Source organism: Emydura macquarii, unplaced genomic scaffold, assembly GCF_026122565.2.
Source record: "Emydura macquarii macquarii isolate MOO-44397 ecotype Brisbane River unplaced genomic scaffold, CSIRO-AGI_Emac_v2 contig_3517, whole genome shotgun sequence".
NCBI lineage: Eukaryota > Metazoa > Chordata > Testudines > Chelidae > Emydura > Emydura macquarii.
This window is the reverse complement of record NW_027133654.1, coordinates 8,409,504-8,417,400: the sequence shown is the minus strand read 5'-3', so window position 1 is coordinate 8,417,400 and position 7,897 is coordinate 8,409,504.

The following is a 7,897-nucleotide window of genomic DNA, read 5'->3' as shown; positions in this document are numbered from 1 at the left end:
CCTGGTGGAGTGTGGCAGAGATCTGATCAAATTTGCAGATGCTGGACGCTATCTAATCCAGAGAGCATGATTTTTTCTTCTTATTTCTGTTACAGTGTAGCTTGTCAGTTGTGTTGCCATCTCTGGGAATTTTCTCACAATAGCTGGTGATGGTTTTCTGGAAGCCCCAGTTCTGGGAGCCATGTGATTATCGGAGACACTCAACTTTCATTTAAAAAACAAAAAAAGTTTCATACTCCACTGGTTGTGGTGAAAAGCTTGAACACATGAACCCTAAAGGCTCAAACCAGAAAGGAAATAAAAAGAAACCCAAAATGTATTTATTTTAAAATATCTCACGGTTTTTGGGGCCTGACTCATAATTTTGAATACTTGGGGTTGGTAAAACTGTCAGCCTGAGAGAAGACTATTTTAATCAAACTCATAACTTTTCTATATGGCCTTTTCTATGAGGACCTCGGGTGCTTTACAAACAATAACCAATTTAGCCTCACAATATCCCTAAAATAAATTTTGATTTTTCGTTGGAGCTATCCTGTATTGCACAAATGGGGCTCCAATTCAGGAAAGCATTAAAGAACATGCTAAATTTTCAGCATGTGCTTATGTCTGCATTGACTTCAGTAGAATTTATGCCTGTGCTTCAGTGCTTCCCTGAACCGAGGGCTGGGTTTGGAAAACAATGAAACATCCTGAAATGTCTTCAGGAGTTGGTGCAACATCATTGCATTATGAACTGTGTTGGCACTAGAGCTAGAATATTGGGCAAAAAATCTATTTTCTTGCATTTAAAAATGAATTTGCTTCAGGTGGGCTTGTGTTGCATTAATGTCCTGCAAACATCTGAATGGTCGAGCTAAGGTTGTATCTTCTCTGCTAAAAAAGTGTGTTTTTACAGAGAAGTAGCTAACTTGAGTTAATCCTAGTAGAGACAAACCTCAGGTAGTTTTTATCTCAGCGTAGCTAACTGAGGTCAACTCTAGGTGGCAAATCAGAGGCTCACTTACTCAGATAATCACACCAGAAATGGTATATTTTAGCTTTTTGGGGCAGGGTCCATCTTTTTGTTCTATGTTTGTACAGCACCTAGCATAAGGAGGCCATGGACTATGACTGGGGCTTTTAGGTAGCTGCTACCACAAATATTAATTATTAATAATATATGTTCTGAGATTGGACACTGCTTGACACAGCAGAAGACTTTCCAAGATGCTCCTCCCCCCGCCTCCGGGGCCCGGCACAGAGGCATTTAAAATAATCCCATATCACCAATCCCAAGTGTTCAAAAATCATGAGTCAGGCACCAAAAAAATCATGAGCTGATGATACAGTAATGGACATTAGGACCTGAGTGCACCTTTCATACCTAGGAGCATAAACACACAATATTGCCTGTGAACATGAGAAGAGACAATTATGTTTAAATTCTGCTTCCAATTAATAAATCTTACAGAAGTTTGATTCTTCTAGGACTGATGCCAAAGTAAAAATCTTGGACAAACAGCACTAAGCACAAAAGTATGAGATTTTTTTCAGTGAGCGTTCAAGGAAATTAACTAATGCATCCAATCACTAAATACTATTTCCACTAGTGAATGCAGCTGGAGTGCTGCCAAAACTCCATTCTACTCAAAAAAATTGCAAGATTTTTGCTAATTAAGACCAAGTTAAAAAAATGTCACTAGCAAACAGTAAAACTTTTGCATTGAAACCATAGAGTTTTGGCCCCTGAATGAGTGTAAAGGGAGTTTTTATGGTAAAATATGGTTTGAAGTAAGGAGGAAGAAAAAGCAAATACTCTTTTTCAAAAGTTTTGGAAAACTTCAAAACATTTTGAAGTTGAAATCATCTTTAATTTTACTCTGCAGGTTTGATTATGGGTCCACTGATGGGTCTTTTGGGGTTTTTTTTGTTCTTTGCACCTGGTTCTGGAAAGGAAATCAAATGCTGTTTTAGATAGGACAGCCGTTTCTGGGCAAGAGGGCTGAAATATAGTCTGCATGTTTGCTAATGTAAAAATGGGTATCATGGAGAGACATGGAAGATTATTTTGGGGCTGATCCCGAATTCTTCACACAGCCATAACTTCCATTGGCTTGTAGAGCAATTTGGAGACCTGCTGGGTAAAAAGTGTCCGATGGGGTGCAGTACCTGCTTCACAGAGGTTTTTGGGGCCAGATTGTGTCCTTTTTGCTTATGTAGGTGAGTAGCTACTCATCACTCAAGTGAGTAATTAACCCCCGGTGTGAGTAAGGGGTTCACAGTCTGGCCCTTAATGTTTGTACGTTGCTTTGAACACTAGCATTTATTATCAAATATGCGATATAAAAGTAAGATGATATTAAAAATGTGCTAGAGTGGGGATTTGTCATCAACTTCTTTAGTGCCCTGCAATTTCTCCTCCCCCTCTGGCCCCTGCTATCTGACTCTATAGAATGTTCTGAATTTTCCATATCTACTTTTTTCTTTTGCCCCTTTTGTCTTTTGGTAACAGCGTTTGGCATTTCCCGGACAGCCCATACTCCATAAGGCCTCAGTGTTTGAATGCTAGAATGGCTTGAACATTGCCTGCTGAGACTGAAGAAGAACTTGAGTGAAAATAATCCTCTCCTTTGTTCCACTTGGTTTGCTTTTTGTTTGCCTGACAGATGTTCAGCCCCTGTGCGTGTGCACGGAACGGCTCCTCCGAAGAGTCGCCAGGCTCTGTGATCAGTCAGCTTATTGATTTCTGCATATCCGTGTTGCTTATCATCACTTACACATGCAGGGGCTCTGAGGCTGAAACCTGCTTCCCTCGCACACAAATAGGGAGAGCTCCTATTGTGAAGATACTAAGGAAAACAGACCTCTCTCCCCCTCTTGTACTAGTGTGCCAAATCTAAACAAGCTTAGAAAAGAGGGGAACGGAGTGGGAGGACATTCTGTCAAACAAGCAGATGTGACGCTGCATTTTGATATGTCATGATACGTAATGTCACACAGGCGAATGAGTATATGGAAAGGCAACACCCTGGAGCCCAAAAGGTCTGGGTGCCTTACAACTCTTATATTTTATTTCAAGTTTGTATTTATTTCACTTGACTGATGGATGTATGGGTCAAAGACGTAGCTAGGAAGCATCTCATAAGCCATAGTGCTGGTATCCTTGTTTAACCTTTTCCATTGTGTTGCTGTTTGCTGCCCATTATTCTGATTGGCCGAATGACATGAGTGCTACTGATATAAGATTTACTCCACTGCCAACTTGCACTTTGCAGTTAACCATCACTTACCTACTTGTATCCTTTCCTTTCCACTGTGTCCATGAACAACTTAATTGTGCCACTGTTTGCTGGCTCTGGATTGAGACTTTTCTCTCATCGCTGATGCACAGTGAGTCCAGAGTTAAACAGTGAACAGGGTACCCTAGGAGGCACCGGTGCATCTGACTGACTTGCATAGATACACATTGCAGGCAGTTGGCCAAATTGGGACCCACTTGCAAATTTTCCTTTAGGGAATATCCTGATTGTGTGTGGGGTTTTGTTTTTTGCCCTTGTCTCTGCATGGGTTCGAGCTGCTATAGACTTTTGCAGAATCTATATAGGAATAAAACCTAACAAATTTGTCTTGGCATTCTCAGCTTCTCACATGGGACAGACAAGTGCTGGCTGGCCTGTGAGTAGCAATCACCTGCTATTTAGGCACTTAAAACAATCACAGATGCTCACCAGGCTCCAAGACTTTGTCTCCTATCCATTCTAGGTGGACTGTCATTGGACAAAATACCTCCAGTCCAAAGGGAGTGGGATTGAGGACTACCCTGTACTGCACCTTTGCCTTGCATTTTTCCTGCAGTAGAGGTTAGGTGCAAATTTCTGCGGAGATGTGGGGTGTGTTTGCCACTTCATTGCCAAGCCCTTAAAACCTTTTGCCATCTACAATGAGCATTTGCTCCATAGACCAGCTTTTCTTTGGAGGCATATTGTATTCCATTGGCTTACCTCACCTCTTTTTCCATACAGCATATTGTTTATCACAATGCTTTTAGGAGCCCCAGTATTATGATTATTTTGAAGTGGAGGAGGAAGGTTTCCTATGAATTTCATTAATGTGATTAGCATTTTATGGTCTTTTAATACTGTAGTAGCTCGCCATTAATTATGAAAACTGAGTAAGATCTGTATTAATGACCTGTAGCTTGACAAGCTCTCTTACGCTGTAGAAGCAAAGATGAACATGTTTGGTGTGTCAAAGTTCATCCATTTTCTGATTGAAATGTTGTTTGTTGTTATGGCAAATCCTGAGTTCCTCAACCTTCACTCGGTCCTTGTTCAGGTAAAAGTGCCATTGATCTGAGCAGGAGATTGCCTGACTTCATTGAGAGCTGGCCTGAGTGTGTGTACTTCCTAAGCTACCAGGTAGCATGTAAAGTGATGTGTATGAGGGTGTAGGTTCGTAGATTGGAGTGGCATTGACCTGGTTTGTGATGCTGTTTAATGGCAACTAGATCTGACATCAACCATTAATGATGCCAAAATATGGTGCCTCTAACTTTTGGTAAATGTTACTCTGCCTGCAAGAACAAATATCAGAGTACAATATATTTTACCTTGTAGCAGTGGACTTGGCCACTCTGAGAGCTGACAACAGGTCAGCCACCTGTCCTTCAAGCTTCTGGAGCTGATTCTTGAATAGTCACTTGATCCTTGATTTCTGGCACAGATATAGGCCCAGGTAGTAGGCACATGGCAGGTATTCCCAAGGCCTCATGATTTTCCTCCTCCTGGATTTCTCTCAGGAAATAGGAAGATGTCAGGAGTTTGCCTTGACTCTTGTAAGCCAAGCTGGGTCAGCAGAAGTGCTCCGCTCAAGGCCTGGTCTGGTTTTGAGATTTCCCCCCACCATTATTGTAAGTGCTGATGGGATTTGAGCAGGTCAGGGGATGTTAGAGAAAATAGCTGGTGGAGCCACTTTGGTTTTGGAAGTGCCACCAACTTTCATCTATAGGTTATCAGTTTTTTGGTCCTCACTGCTGCATACTGAAAACTAGCAAGGGAGGTGCACTCTAGAAAAATAATAGGGGCCTAAAAAGTTCTCTACGAAAATTGAATGGTGTCTCACTGAACGTGTAGGACTAGGTGATAGAAATCTCTTTAGAACCTGGATCTGCATAAGAAATGGGCATAGTAATTGTTATAGACTGCTGAAATGAGCTCTGCATAAATTGCTATCATGCATTTTATACATTGAGCTCAATCCAACAGGACAGCCACTGGTTGTGCAGAATGAAACAACCTGCTTATTAAGTGGAATCTTACTCTGGGAGCACGTTACATTAGTGCTGTGTGAGTGGCGCTGGCTGCCAATGCGTTTTTGGGTGGAGTGTTGATTTTAACCTACAAAGCCTTGAATGGTTTGGAACCACGCGCTGTTAGAGATCGCCTCTCTCCCTTTGTTTTTGTTGACACGTTTAAGGTCGGTGGGGAAGCTCTCAGAGGGAGCTCCATTGGTACAAATGTGGGTGAGCGGAGTGAGGGAGGGCTGCATGCAAGGCATTATTTGTGAGGGAGTTGACTTTGGAATTTGCTTCCCTTTTGGTTCCCAGGAGACCAGATTTGTTAACCTTCTGGAGGCTATGAAAAGCCCACCTCTTTTCTTAGGCTTTTGGGCAGGAGAATGGGTTACGAATTGGTAGGATTCATTCTTCTATGGGTTTATTTTAGTACTGTAGCTGCTGGTGGATATATATCTGTTTTATGGGAGGTGTGCCCAGATGTTTTAAAGATACTTACGTGCTGCTGTGCTCAGCATTGCTCTGCCTGAGTCTCGTTTTCAAAAGGCATGTAGGCACTTTGGAACCTAAATATTTTTTGAAAAGTTTACACACCTAATTCAGTTAGGTGTTGCAACGCTGAGGGCATGTCTTCTTTGCCGCAGCAGCAGCATCGATTGAGCAGGTCTGCGTAGACCCACTCAGTTGATTGGAGAGCACTGTCCGGTCAATTCAATTAGTTCACCTCCCCGAAAAGAGTAAGGCTGTGTCAACTGGAGGGCGTCTCCCATTGATGCAGTGCTGTGAAGATGCTGCGCTACGTGAATGTAAGTACGTCAACAGGAGATATGCAAACTGCGTAATGCAGCTTGCATATCTCCCGTCGACTGCCGCCGCCAGTGTAGACCAGCCCTGAGTTATAGCAACGCCTAAATACCTTTAAAAACCAGGACCAGGGTCTAACTCTGCTCCAGTTGAAATCAATGGGAATTTTACCACTGACATCAATAGGAGCAGAGTTAGGCCAGTACTGAGTGCTTTTTGAAACTCCCACCACATTTATGTGCCTGGCGCATAAGCTGACCCATGTTGAGTTTTAGGAATTGAAATAAAATAAATAGATTAGACCTTGAATTAAACTCCCTTTTCGTATTTTTATAGTTCAAGGAGGAAGGAAGAATATTAAAGAAAAGAAAATATCATCTACAAATCTTGAGGATATGTTTTGTGGGTTTTTTAACTTAACATTTTATTTTTACATAAATCTGCGGTTTGGTTTAGTGACCGATATTCTTCTGTGACTTTCAGTGGTTCTTTGAAAAACTGTAGTAGAAACAGAAGAATGTGGTCTCTTTTGTGTAGGTGTTGTGGTGTTTTACCAAGCAATTTAACTGAGTAATTTCAGTAAATGTGCAAATTAATAGACATGCTCCATCCTACAGCCCATCACTGCAATTAGATCCCAGTGGGCAAATCTCTGTGCTGGTCCAGAGCCCCACTGGCTTCTGTGGAGCTCAATGTAGGTGGAAAGGTCTGCTTGCCTGGATCTGCTGGAAGGAGCTAGTTGACTATGTCTGTAATTTCATCCCATCTTGCTGAGGTCTGTGACTCCAGGAGCAAATGAACCAATCCTGACCCCATGCTAGCATTAAATGGGGAGGTGACATCCAGTCTGCACGACCCCAGAGCAGTGGAAAGCACAGAAGTAAACAGACAGGTCAGTCCAGGTGTCATGCAAAGCACCATGGGACAGCACTTGGTAGACTTCCAAGCTAGTGCAAATGAATGGTGTGTGCACACAAACATTTGTCTGCGCTAACTCAATATGCAGTGAAGTTAATTCACTTTCAAAGTAGAATATAGAATACACATTAACTGGCCAGTTGGTCCACTTAAATCTTTTGTGTCATGTGGATACAGGTTATCTGAGTGCATGCTAACTAAAGCTAGCCCAGACTCTGCCCCCTATCTAGACAAAGACTATTAAGTATACTTTGACTTATTTACTTTATTTTAAATTGCTTGGATGTTGCCAGTAATGAGAACTACTAGCATACTGATACTATGCAATTTAAAAAAATGGGGAATTTAAAATAAAGGCTAAAGGCCAAGATTTTCAGCAGTAACTAGAAAATAGTGGGTGTATCAGGTTTTTCCCCCTGAAAATCAGGCCCACTGAGAATCAAGCACCTTTAAGGCCTTTCAGGTTGGACAACCAAAGAGTGAGGTACCCATTAATCGCTGTTTAAAATCTTGGCCTAAAGTTTTAAAACGTTAAGGAAAAGAGGCTGCAAGAAATGGGCTAGTTCAGGTAGTTACTAATCAAAGTTGTATTAAGGGGGTAACTCCAAACTGGAAGCCATCTATTAAAAAGGCCAATACATGGCATAGGTAAAAAATGTTAGGGCTTTTCTATGTGTAGTGTTACACCAGTTTAAGTTCAGGTATGATTTTTTTTAAATAAACTTTAAACTGGTGCGAAAGCTGTGTGGACACTCTTTAGCTTAAGTCAGTTATGAACAGGTAACATACCATAAGCCAGTCCTGAATCAAAATAAGTGTCCACCTGGAAATTTGCTCTGGTTTAGGGAAAGCGGTGGAAGTTGGCATGTAGACACGTCACTGTGTCTGCTCAGAATATAG